The sequence below is a fragment of the Cyclopterus lumpus genome, chromosome 13 (genome assembly GCF_009769545.1).
Source record: "Cyclopterus lumpus isolate fCycLum1 chromosome 13, fCycLum1.pri, whole genome shotgun sequence".
Taxonomy (NCBI): domain Eukaryota; kingdom Metazoa; phylum Chordata; class Actinopteri; order Perciformes; family Cyclopteridae; genus Cyclopterus; species Cyclopterus lumpus.
In genome coordinates this window covers 6,125,211-6,139,578 of record NC_046978.1, presented here as the reverse complement: position 1 = coordinate 6,139,578, position 14,368 = coordinate 6,125,211, and the positions used below count along the sequence as shown (strand labels likewise).

At 40.8% G+C, this 14,368-nt stretch overlaps 1 protein-coding gene across 3 annotated transcripts in view; it reads right to left on the bottom strand.

Annotated features, from left to right (window-relative positions):
* LOC117741932 (muscleblind-like protein 1) overlaps window positions 1-14,368 on the bottom strand; it is a 53,805-nt gene that overhangs the window by 19,470 nt on the left and 19,967 nt on the right. The window lies entirely within an intron of this gene.

Here is a 14,368-nt window from a genome sequence, read left to right as displayed (position 1 = left end):
ACAAGTTCAAAAAGGTCCCAAACACACTTTTTTATAACCGTTGATGAGTAAAAATATAGACAGAAAATTAAAAGGGAGACAACAAGCTTGGAAACTGAACTTCTGCTGCACTGTTCTGGGAATTTTACTTAGTAAAGAGCAGCGCTCCTGTCCGTCCTACCACCCTAGAAGCTGTCTCACTTGATGCTGGATGTTTTACATGGCCCAGTGAATCACTATTGATCTCCTCCCAATTGAGACAAATGACTTATGACTTAAAAAAACAGGCTGGAGAAATGATGCCAGATCGATATGAGACATCTGTGACAATAACATAAACACATCATGGGACTTCATCTGATATTCTGCAAGTGTCTACAGGCAGTGTATGTCTGGGTGCTCCAGCAGCCAAAGGAATGTAATTTACACTCTCATAATGCCTGCTCCACTGAACACTCCCCTGGATAGGCGTAATATTTTAGATATCTCCTCCTCTTTTTCACATCCCCTTTCTCCATCACTCCCTCTAGCCTAAATCTCCCGTACATCCTAAGCCCCATGCCGATATTTGTTCTCCTCATCATGAATACAGAACAGTTGCAGTGCAGAGGTGCTGCTGGGATCATGTGAACATATTCAGGTCTGTGCGCAGAATGTGCAAAGTAGGAATACGGCTGTTTTTACTCTTTGTACCTTCCCTTGGCTCAATCTTTCCCCCTCAAAATACCTCCTCCATCCATATCTTCCCATTAGTCCTTTATATAAATCTATGTCCATGGGGAGAGGGAGAACAACCAAGCGACAACTCCACAGTACCACCTCCCATGGGGAATTAAAGGTTGGTTGTCATGCTTATCTCAGTGAGATTACCTGCCCATTGCAGCCCACTATGACACCAGCTTTCACAATCTAACACATGCACTGTCCCATTCTTCCTCTATTCCTCCCACCTCCCCTCTTTCCCCTGTCTCGCTCTATCTCTCCATCTCTCCCTTTTATTTCCTCGAGCAGCCGGTTCTGCCTAGTTACAGCGGGAAAGGTACGTTGCATTGGAGAGCAGCAGAATGTCAAGAGTTCTCCCAGCATTTCCATTGGCTGAGAGTAATAGTATTCCCAGGCTGCCTATTGGCCTAGAGACACACATTAGCAATGCTCTTCGTCTAGCTCGTCCCTGTGTGGCTGTGACTATTGATCAATGCTAATTGGTTAATGTCTTTTTTAGGTTATTTTAAGGCACATTACCCCTGGGTGACTACACTCTCAGCATGTCAACTCCAGCCGAGAGTGTGTCTGTGTGTGTGTGTGTGTGTGATTAACTGTGACAATGCAGAGCTTACATAAAATAACCCACGCCCTCTTTGAAAGCAATCTCTTTATTGGCTTTCAATGGGCAGCTAAGGCAGCTTTACTCAATATTTCCTATGTATAATAGATAAAATGTGTTTGTGTATTTTGAAGGGTGTCTCATTGTAGGGGCGACTGTGGATTGTCAGTTTGATCCCTGGTTCCTCTCATCCATGTTGATGTGTCTTTGAGCAAGATGCTGGATCCCAAATTGTTAAAGCACTCTGAGAGGTTGGTCCTTTTACCTTTTACCATTGTGACAAACACACAGAGAATGATCATCTAACTCTGCAGCTCTCCTAAGCTATTTAGCTTTTTATTTCAGCACATTGTTGTTGTTTTTTATCGCCTGCAACTTTACTTAACTTGTTTCTTTTTCGGCCACAACAAATTTAGCTTGTGTCAATAAGCAAGTTTTAAACAATGCTATATTTTTGTTAATAAAATGTATTTTGAACGTTTTGTAGACATGATTATGGAGAAAGTTCATCTCCATCATTTGAAAGTGTTCTCTTGCAAAACTACAATTAGCATCAAGAATGTTGTGTGATCAATGAATGAATGTTTAGCAGTTGAATCAAAAGAATACAGGAATGTTTTTTCCCTAAAATATTATTTTCAGCAAAGCTGCAGGGACATCTAAAAGAAGAGTGGAAGGAATGGAAGCACACCATTATGATGGAGCAACAAATTGTTTATCAAAACTGTTTATGTGTAGTATCATTAATAGTTTTTTTAAAGAAGTACTATAGATTATTTAGTTCCTTGAAGATAGACAGGAGTGAACCCATTATCTCATGAGGATAAAGGCTAAATCATATTGCTATGCTTGGAGTGATGAGAATTTACCGCCACGCATTTAAAAAGGTCACCACCTTGAAGTTGTCCTACCCCTATGTTTTTGCCAATAGACCCATTATCTATTGCTGTGTTGTTGTTTGAACAATTCAATCCTGCATGAAGTCCCCGCCGATCACTGCCTGCAATGCTAATGTCTCTCCGTCCCCTTTTCCCTGCTGTTACCCCCACTGTCTACACAGTGTCAGAATAGGTTAATGGTGAGTCTGTCTGATCCAAAGCAGTGCTCCCTCTGGCTTGGAGCGTATGGCCACCAGACTCATGCTACCTCTGTTACTCCTTCACCTGTTTGCCAGTCCTAATATGCTAACAGCCTGCATACGTCTGTCTCTCACGCATTCTCTTGTCTGCTCCGTCTTCCTCCTCGTCTCCTATCAGTTGGTTTCACTCCATCCTTCACCTTTCAGGTGATTGTCTGGACTGGTCTGCTCTGCAGCCTTTGCACCAAACAAATTATATTTGTTCCTCAATCAAAGCTACAAAAACATAATTTAACATGTTGGGGCAAGGTGTTGGTATGTCTCATAACCAAATATAGATTCTGAAATTTGAACCAATTAGTTTTTGCCAAGCTTTGGATGTGGCAAAGCCTAGTTTTACTTTCTTTTAATTGGCAAGCCATTAAAAGAAAGTGAACCAGCTGTCACACACCCAATCTTAAGTGTATGTGTTTGCATGTACACACTGGGGAATGGGGAATGGGGCATTTTACGCTTATAAATCAACCTTAGCCTCATTATACCAGATAGCTTTCAGCCATAAATCAGCTCCTGGACACACATCCACACTTTCTCTCGTATTCATTATTTTAGGAGGATATATAACACAAAGTTAGGGGTTCCTGAATGTGTTTAAAGCTTATTAATTCATCAGTATAATGGGAACAATACAGCTGAATTATTTCCCAGGTGCCTACATATACATGGCGTACACACAAGCACATATCTGTCCTCACCTTGAGTTACTTCAATAACCAATGCAGCATTTTCACTGCAGTCTCAAGTATCGCACATGTGGCGGGTTCTGACCTCGGCAACAACATGGTTTTAATCAGGATCACATAACCCTCTATGATGAGGTTACATCAACGAGGCTGTCCATAAAAACAACAGTATGGCAGGACAGTGGGCTCTGAATTTTCTTAACCCTTTAATTTCCACCCCCTGGACACGCTACATTAGAGCACCTCTAATCAGTATTTTCACATTAGTAATGAATCAAATGACTGTAATGTGTGAGGAGAGGGTCAAAGGGATAAACCCAAAGAGAATCTTCCGCTAAACGGAGCATTCGAGTGTCTTTCAGCTTATTGTTTTAGTTCAGTCTCAACACTCATCAACCTTAAGCTCTTTCAAACCCACAGAACTCTACCTGCCAAAGACTAGACAGCCGGCAGACAATGTGAGATCGCTGGTGAATGTGTTGAAGCATTAAACAGTGTTGTGTAATATTGTGGACTACCATTTTGAAGCCTTGAGTTTGGCGTTTTGGCCTTCGCCATTTTGACTTTTTGCAACCATTGAACGGAATTCACCATATTTAGTCTGCGGAGGAGTGACATAGAGACCCCGTGTGTACGGCTCTGGTAGTGGCAGTGACCTGTCAATCACAGTGAGCCCTCCCTAAAGCATACTCCGCTTTATGGTCTTTTTTACTCTAAGTGGAACCGCAATTATAGAAATTAAATCATGCTGTATTGAAGAAGACTTGAAACGTGTGATTGAGACCATAAATGTTTACTGAAGGTGATGAATCAAGTGAGAAGAAGGACCGTTTTCTCGTCAACTTTTATACAACCAGAGGAGTCACCCTCTGATGGACATTAGAGTGAATGCAAGTTTAAGACACTTCCACATTGGCTTCACTCTTCAGAACCTGAAGTTGCCGCCTGCGAAAGAGCTAGATATCTTCCACAAGAGTTTATGTAGATAGAGCTAAAAGTAGACCAAATATTGGATTTTACTTGACCAGAAACACAACTCTGAATGAATGCCGTTTTGCGCCTTATCTTCTAGATGTATGAATAGGCAACTGATTGCTAACACGTTCTTTAGCAAAACACATGAAGCAATAACAGTCAATGCTGTGTTTACAATTTGTTTCTACTGCCACAAAGTGGTCAAAAAATGTATTATTGCAGTTATAAGTTTTCAGTTATGCTACTATGCATTATGCACTGTATTTTCACAAAAGGGCACTTCATTGGAAATGACCACAATTATCAAAAGAAAAGAATAAGACCCATTAATACAATTATTTTATTTAATACATGTAACAACATTGAATAATACTGTTGATTTGCTCGCAGAGCATTGCATGGGGAAAATGATGAGGGATTTAGGGTCTGTAATTGTACATAATGCTTTTCAAAAAACAAACCCACAGTTTTAGTTAAGATATGATTATATTCTTCTGGGTTAAATGAGCAGACACCATAAACTTAAGAAGATTGAGCTTAATGCTGAAAATACTGTGAGGGCAAATATTAAAATGTTTATTATGTTATAAATGCAGGTCATTATTGTGATTGTGTCATCCATTTATCCATCTATTCTCTTTCTTTGTTTCTTCCTCATACCTAGACCTACTAAAAGCACAACATTGTTTCTAAAGTTGACCATTTAAGTTTATATATCTGGTTTTGTAAAGTCATAATGACAGGAGGTTGAACAGCTGGTCCTTTGGTGTGGTCTGAACAACCTGGAGCTGAATAAGCCCAAAACTGTGGAGATGACAGTGGACTTCAGGAGGAACACCACAACAATACCCCCCCCCCCCCCCCCTCACTATACTCAACAGCACTGTGTCTGCGGTGGAGACCTTCAGGTTTCTGGGATCCACAATCTCTCAGGACCTGAAGTGGGCCTCCAACATCAACACCATCCGGAAAAAGGCCCAGCAGAGGTTGCACTTCCTGCGCCAGCTCAGGAAGTACAACCTCAGGAGCTGCTGATCCTGTTCTACTCCGCCATCATCCAGTCTGTTCTCTGTTCTTCTATCATTGTGTGGTTTGGATCGGCCACCAAACAGGACAGAGACAGACTACAACGCATAGTCAGGTCTGCAGAGAGAGCCATTGGTTCCAGCCTGCCCTCCATCCTGGACTTGTACACCTCCAGAGTCAGGAAGCGGGCTGGAAAGATCACTGTAGACCCTTCACACCCTGGACACAAGCTGTTCCACTCCTCCCCTCTGGTGGGCGCTACAGAGCACTGTACGCCAAAACCACCAGACACAGGAACAGCTTCTTCCCTCTGGCCGTCACTCTGTTGAACAATTAATCACCTCCATCTGCACTACTTGCACTATGACCACCTTTCTGCACTACATCCCCATTTCACTGTTGTTGTTGTTTGTATTGTACATACATGTTATTATTGTTGTCTTTAATGTCTTTTTTATATTTCACTTGTAATTCTAATTTAAATATGTTGTACGATGAGAGCGTACGTGTAAACAGAGCCAATAAAGCTGATTCTGATTCTGATTCTGATGATCTAGGCTGCAGCATTACTTTATTGCACAATTTTGTTTTACCACAAAAATACCATCTGTTGCTGATGCTCTGTCACTCCTTTTCTTTGTGATGGCTGGTATTTTTTATTCTTCACTACGTTTTCATCATTCTCTTTGTCTCTCTTGTCTCAGAAGGTTTATTTTCATCCGTTTGATCCAACTTGTTGAAATGAGTTACAGTTAGGTGTGTGTGTTTGTGTGTGTGTGTGTGCGCACTAAAATACGATCAAACCCATAAACCATTTGTTGCCTGTGGTAGTTTGGCAACTCTCTGATAGATGTGTCTGAATCCTAGAGAATAAAACCTGTGACAGAATTCCAATCCCGGACCAGCAACAGAGACAAAAACAAGAAGAGAAGAAGAGAGGGGTAGACAGTATGAGAGAGGTACCAACGCAGAAAGAGGGAGATTATTAATAATCAAAGAAGTTTGTCTGACTGATTTCAGCAGTGTCTTTACTGGCAGATACGTATCCTCCTAGGGTTGAATAGCGCATTGCTTTACACCAGTAATCACCCATTGATTCTAAATTAGCTGTTAATCTACCCACCCAGAATGATTCATTTTGATTTAACCACACATAATCGAAAAGTTTTTTCCACATTCTCGCTCTCTTTATCTCTCTGCACACGCTGTGTCTGAACTCCCCTCAGACTACTGAATACGGTGACCAGTGTGACGACTGTAGAGCTCAAGTCCAGACGCCACTGTTCCAAACCCGTGTACATTATTCATTTTCTCCCATTGGCACCCTGTCTCCCTCCTGCTCCCAAAGACGACATCAATCAAGTAAACGCTGTCTGGATGAGGACCGTGATGAGAATACACAAGCATAGACACACACACACACACACACACACACACATACAAAAGCATGCGCTTTCTTGACCAAAGATTCCTGTTGGCAAGCGTACGTCAAACAAATTATGACATCAGATGGAGCACAAAGAACAGCCTGTCTGAGGACTGAGAGTGCTGGTAGACTTGCCAATAAAACACACACACACACACACACACACACACACACACACACACACACACACACACACACAACCATGATTAGTGCACATTTAATAAGCAATACACACCAGCTGGAAACCACTGGCTCATTATGCCAAATGTTAGGAAGTCAACCTGATGACAAACATATTTTTTCTTTGAAGTCGAAGGGAGAAAAACATCCGGTGTTCTTGGTCTTCTCTTGCCGTGTGCCACTGCTAATACCAGATGTCTATTTATCTCCATCTGATGATTTATTAAATTTGGAACACCACCGGTGCATTAGTACAATAGCCTGGATCATGTTAATGGCCTTAAAAATGAACATTTAATTGTGCAGAGGGCCTTTGAGACAACGACAAAAGACAAATATGTTGACAGAAGAATCACTGGCAATGATTACACAACCCAGCTATATCAAACTATAACTGAAATGAAACAGCTGATCAGTTCACAGAAAAAAACTGCTTACAAAGTGAAGCTCCTTCGCGTCACACATGACGTCCAGTCCGCAGAAAGCTTTTAGCAGTAGGGCTCAATTAGCCAAAACACAAATTACAGCATGAAAAAGACGTACTTAGCCTGCAGGGTTTGGATGGGTGATGGTATAAAATCGTTAGCACAGGAAGTTTATGATGTCAAAATCATCAAAAAAATCATCAAAATCATTAGCCGTTATTAGCCGATTGTTGCCGTCATGGAAACAATCCGCCACTGTCAGCTGGGCTGGTGTGCGTCTGTTATCCACTACCATACATGGCTAACATTTCTGGTTCAAGAAGTCCATGTTAAACTAATGAATAACTATTTGATTTGGGATTTCTGCTGATTATCAGTGTTTTTCATGATCAGTGATGTGGTGGAAAATAAAAAAGTGCATTATTTTTTACACCAATCACAGGCCCTTTTAGTTTGAACATCTGGTTGAGTTTAGGTTAAGAGGCAGGACACTCCTCAATCTTTTAGATTAAAAAAAGTAATTGCTGTCCAATCTTCTTTATAAGACATTGCTAGTATGATGTTTTTGCAACATTAGCTTTGTTTCTGACACCAGTTGTTCACTTGTTCTCAGAGCTGCCTCCCATTACAGTTTTTTTGGATTGCTTACACACTAAAATTAAAAGTAGTACACTATTAGCAAAACCTTACACTCAAGAAGCAAAACATTGTCAACCTCACACTTGTTGCAAAACTCTACACACAGTGATTTGCAAAACACTAAACACACTTAACATACATTCCACACAAAAATCTATCATGAAGTCACGTCCTTGCTGTCAAATTACCACACCGTCCAACCAATTGGTTCAACACAGTCATCAGGTGTGCAAAAACTCGTTTGCTTGATTGTAGACACACCAATCAGGTGTATAAGCACTATAAAAAGCAACAGGTGAGTTCATCGGTCTGCAAGCACAATGAGAAGAGTCAGAGAAAGAGTAAGACGAGGAGAACGAGGAGGTGCTGGATTCGTCATTTAAGACATTTCTTTCCAAGGTGTCTTGCTAATGACAACATTGCTTGCGATGTTGATGAAATTCTCTGACCAGATCCAGCTAGGCGAGGAGACAATGTCTAGTTTAAAAAAAAAAAAAAATGTTTTAACTTACAATACGTAAAGTGACGTTTGGTTGTCAACATTTTGATTGTCAACATGTCAACATTTTGGGCGTGTTGAGAAATAAATGTTTCTTCAGGCTGCAACATTGATCTTGTGTAGTATTTGGTGAATTTACATTATATTTGTACTTTGTTGATATTAGCCTACTCTAATCATAGGGAAGTAGAAGTGCTAAAAGTGTTTTAGGTTTATCACAGCAGAGTGTAACTCGTGCAAACAGAGTATAGTAATGTGAAACGTGTGTGTTTCATATGGTACAAAGTGTGGTTTTTACAAGAGTGTTTAATTTTGCAAATGATCTGTAGTGTTTTGCTAATTGTGTGTAGTGTTTTGAAAACACGGGCCCTGTTTTGAAAATTGTGCTGAAGCAATCAAAAAATACTGTAATAGATCAATCCTTTGATTGATTAATATTTCCCTTAGTCTTTCAATGAAATGAACAATTTTAGTGCCTGGAAATAGTGAAGAAATGCTCACGATGAGTTGCAAGAGCCCAAGATGAACCAATACATGTAAATTAAATAGTTTTAGCTCTTCTACTAACTAAAATGTCCGTCTTCAAACCCCTGCAAATGTGTGAGCTCGAGATCTAACAGACCTTCAACAGAACTCCACTAACTAATGTCCTATGGATTGTGCTGTATCATTATAAAAGGCCTGTCTATGGGACCATTTGCACCAATAAAACAAGTATATTGAGTCTGTTACTCCCACCCAAGCCAATTGAAACTCAGATATAGAATTGTGAAACAAACCAATAAATTAGATGAAGCAGATTCAATTCAGATTGGTACATTTGAATATCTGGATGTGTTAGGACTATGACAGTCTTGTACTTTTCGTTTTCTGAAAGGTTTTAAGATCAATTACTTGAAGTATAACGTCAAATAGAGCCAAATACAGTTATATATACAGTATATTGATCATATATTAGTATATGAGTAGTGTTAACATGATTTAGGTTGAGTTTATGTGTTTCTGTTAGTTACTAGGAAACATATTTTAAGTATTTAGGTTGAAAAGTGTTATAAAACAATTAGTTTCAAAAGCTATAATACAAATTGTACAAATATGGTTGATTGGTGTTACAAAATCGAGTGGGCAATGTGGTTGGTACATTTTCTTTATACATTTTCTATTATACATCCAGAAAACATTTTTTAACAACTCGCTCCATTGTCTTTTTATCATTTTGTTTTGTTTTATGCTTCCACTGTTATTTCTATTTTATTGTCCCTCCCAACACTATGAATTATGGGTTGATCCATTTCAGCAAAGTCTGCAGAATCCCAGATCCCAAAAGTGTGCATAAAAGACTCAACGTTCAGTCTCCACTTGCATATTTCACAGTGAACAGCCCTGAACCCTTGAGGGCCGTCGCTGACGGCTTTGGAAGTGCACATTCCACTTGGTCAGAGAGTCAGCAGGAATGTTACGACCCAGTTCTCTAGGGAAAAGCAAATAAACAAATAAACATATGGATTTGATAAGTTATTTATTTGATTTGATTGGTAACTTAGATTTACACATAAAAAACAACCGAGGGGAACTTCAAAGGATAAAAGACCTGAGGATACTGCTTAAATCAAATAAATACAAGCAACAAAAAGTTCCCCCCAAAAAAAGAACCTCAACTGTAACCATCACATACATGCAACACATCGAAAAGGGTTGGACACATTGGGCAGGCGCCAGCCAAAGATATAACAATTATCTTTCAACGAAATAAAGTTGCTGATAAAATAATTAAATATAAAGTCATCTGGTCAGATAGACTCATTTTTCAGTTGCTTATAAGATCAGCTAGATAGTGAACATTACAAAGTTTGCCTCTCTCTCTCTCTGGAGGGTGCAGTTTAGGTGGCAAGTGTTGTCCTGGCTCCTGTGGGAACGCCATGGAATTGTGCAAGGCAAAGTCTCTAATTAGCTTTTTTCTTATTAGGTCTACGACACTATCTCCCCTCAAACACACACACACACACACACACACACACACACACACACACAGAGAGATAGTGGTGTCGAGAGAACCACAGCCCAAGAGATCTGGCCTGTCTTCTCTATTTCTCTTTCAATTAACCCTCTTCCTCTATCATCTATCCGACCATCTTTTTCTTTCTGCCTTCATCTTTCCTTCACGCTCAGCCTGAGCGTTCTCTATTTACAATCGCTGACATGTCAGTTGTATCTCCCATTCACCGTGCCAAAGAGGCAAGCAGAGAGCAGACCCATGAAAATTAATGGAAGACTGGTGAACAGGCAAACAGGCCTAATTATTGTCTGCCCATCTTTGTAATGCTCATTCGGGAGATATATGGACCTCACTGGCTGATGGGAATAGACCTCTTTCTTCTTGTTTTAAAATTACATCGTACCTTTTTTCTTGTCTCGATCGTCTATGCTTCAAAGCCATTGTCAGTATGTGAGATGGGTGACATAATAATACAGAAAAAGAAAAGTTTGAAGTTGTGAATGAACAAAAGATGCTCAATTAAGCCTTGCATCTGCCTTTGGTTTGTGCTGGATCTTTAACAGCTAAACTGAGTGACTCCAACGTGAAAACAATAGAAAGGCTGTTGGCCCTCTGTGCCTGCACGAGTGGACACAGACAACAAGGCATGTTTAATGCGCCTGCTTTTTATGTGATCGTATGAGGGATTTAGTATCAAATGACAACGTTTTTTTCACAGATGAAACGAGTCAGGATCAGATGCAGAAGAGTCAGAGGGATGGAATGTTCTATTCTACTTCTGATGAGTCATGGAGGACATTGCAGATAATCACTAGACCGCACCCTCAAGCTCTCAACTCGGAGTGGGAGAAGGTTGTCAGACACTAGTAGAGACATCTTTTCTTGCATGCACACGCGCTATGTGTCTGCACACACACACAGATACACATACACACACACTCCTATTCAACTCGAACGAAGGGTGTCACTATACTGGCATCAGCAGCTAGTGTCATTGCCTCGAGGTTAAAGCAGATAAGAGAGGATTAGCATTCATTACTCCAGTAGTGACGATACCTCCCGCAAGCACACACACACACACACACACGCACACACACACACACACACACACAAACACACACACTTACATACACACACAGCGATGCACAGACATGCTGAAGGCACACACACTTCCCTTTTTTAGAGACACACCGTCAAAGCTAAAAGACACAAAGGAAAATACAGAGCACCTTTGTACCTCCAACAACTGCAGAGCTGGAAAAACAAGGAGAACAATAGGACAAAAACGGATGAAACATTATTTCAAAATCTAATGTAAGATCCATCAATTTATTGATGTTCTCATGTTGAAGTTACATATTTCCCTGCGAAAGTGAGAGAAGGAGACATAATAGACAGAGACGGAGTCATTTAAAGGTTAGGATATGTTTTGTTGGCGCAATACATCATGTAGAAAAGCATGACAGTGCATCTTAATTCCCTCCCCCACACACATACACACAACGCGACCGACCAGACGGCCATCACCACGTCGTGCCATCCGGCTGCACCCTCATCCACATCGATCCACATTGATCAAAGTCAGCTTGTACCACTTAAGCAAAGAGCGGGGTGATCACCTTCCCTCAGCCTCTCTCAAAATGGACTTACCCGTCGTCAAAGTTGTCGCTGCAAAAGTAGTGTTGGAGCTAAAATTAAAATTAAAATAGCTAAAGGTCAGATAAAAAATGTGGCCTGAAATTGAATTGGATCTTAGATATTTGTGTTGGATGAATACTAAGGCTCTGATGGTAATGTCAGTGTCATTTAGATCACATATTCTGTGATATGTAAAATAATATCAGCAGGAAAGCTGCAGTATGAGCCAGCACAGGGACAGACCGAGTGCTGTCGGCAGACCCAACACAACACAGCTGCTGCTGCTTCTCTCTCTGATGGCTGAGTCTGATACCGCTGTAATCCAGTTATAGCCTTTTTGAAGAATTACAATGTCCAATAGCAAGCCCTGCAACATGCACCATAACAATAAAGGGATATTACAGACATTCTTCAATCTTGTGCGCGTTAAACAGAAGACTGACACGACTACCGTTCCCTTCCATGCTCTCCTCCTCTGTTATTACTTTCTCCCCACCCGTACACATCTAACTGCTTTTCCCCTCTCCATCTGTCCATCACTGTCCATGTTACACCATATTTTGTCTTTGTAGCCATCCATCACTCTTTCACTCTCTCTCCCTCCGTTTCGTTACCGCACTGTCTCTTTTCCTTTCTGGCTTTTGTCTGCATGTTGACGCCACCCCTCATATTTAATGTCATGATGATGCAATTACTGAAGCAGGCATTTCGGCAAACCAAATTGGCTACTAGGGTTATTTATTTCACCGTTTCTTTTTGTTCTTGCTGCAGAGTTGCATGACTTGCATGATTCAGGGCAAAAAGTAAAAATAAGAATGTGATTTCCAAGTCGCTGTAAGACGGTGATTCAAAGTTGATGTATTTACTTTAGTAGGAACAAAGAGGTAAAGAGCACGCTGAAAGCAACACACAACATTAAAACATCTGCTTCATGCTGATCATGAAGGATCAATATTGCGTGGAGAGAAAGTGCAGCTAAACACTGTGGTTTCTGGTAATTAGCACTTCTCTAATGATCTCTCTCTCTCTCTCTTTCACCCCCTCCTTCCCCCACTTCTGTACTTCTCTGTTGCCTTCCATTACAATCCTTTTTTTTTCTTTGGCTTCATCACTGTTCTAAATCTGTTGACTCTGTCCACCCAACCAATGTTCGGTCCCAGCAGAGGAGGCATCTGAGTTCTTTTCATAAGCCTGATAAATATCCCACTCCCGTGTTTGCGGCTGATGGCTCTCAAGGATGAGATTTAATGAACCTCTCATCCAACTCTGATTATTTTCTAATTAAAGGAGTGAGTGATGGGGGTAATGAGTAAATCCATGAAAGCATGTTAATAACTGTTGGCGCGGGGGGGGGGGGGGGGGGAATAAAACAACAAACGTGGTAATGACGGGCTCAGAGACAGAAGTCGTTCTCAGTCGAGCCTTGTTGACTCCACACTCCCTCGGGAATGGAGGTCATTTGGCAGAAAGAAACGTTTGCAAAACTTAAACAAATTACAAATCCAAAAACTAATTTAGTTCATAATGTAAAATATTAATGTGTCTGGTGTAAATATTAAAATGGTTTGAGTTGCATTAGTTGGATCAATCAAGCTGGACTTCCTGAGGAGAACATTGCATATCTACAAACACATGTTATATTATGTTGAGCAGTAGGTGGAGAAGTCAGAGATTCTAGAACAATTTATGTTAAGTTTGTAGCTTTTAAAGTAAACATGTTGTGACTTACGCTTCAGCTCACTTTTGACTTTACTCATCAGCCCTTTGGTTTCACTTTGATCATCCAAACTCTCTCCTATCCCGTATATTAATTTCATTGCTCCATTACGTCATGATTTGATAGCTATCATGCGATGGTTTTCATAATGGCACACGCATACATAATACAAAATGCCCAATAACAGCAGTGAGTAAGTTGCCCAGCCTGTTGCAGACTGCACCAAAGCCACTCCAACGTGATTACCTACCTGAGGTGAATGCTCAACACAGGACTCCTACTAATTCACTGAGATCAGTGTGCCTGTGCATCACTGTGTGTGGGTGACTGCAGTGGAGAGTAACAGTTTGTGTGCTTTGAAAGGAGAAAGGATTACACATGAGCGGTGAGACTGGTGCCTGAACTCCTGAAATCAGATGAAGAGCAGAGGGTCAGTGACCCAAAGAGGGAAAGAAGAGATGGAGGCAATGAAAGACAGGGTGGACTAATGGTGGACTAATGCTTGATTGCTCCCACTCTCCATCTACTTCTTCCTCCACCCTAGTACACCTTACTTGTCTGCAGTCTAATTACAATGTTTGCTTTATCGCATCACTATTGAAGAATTACAAACGCTTTGGAAGCAGTCAAAAGACGATGAGGCGGTGGCGGCGGAGGGGAGGGGGGCAGTTTACTTGGTTAGATTGGTGAGGTGGAAAGGGTGCTGAGGCATACTAACAGGAA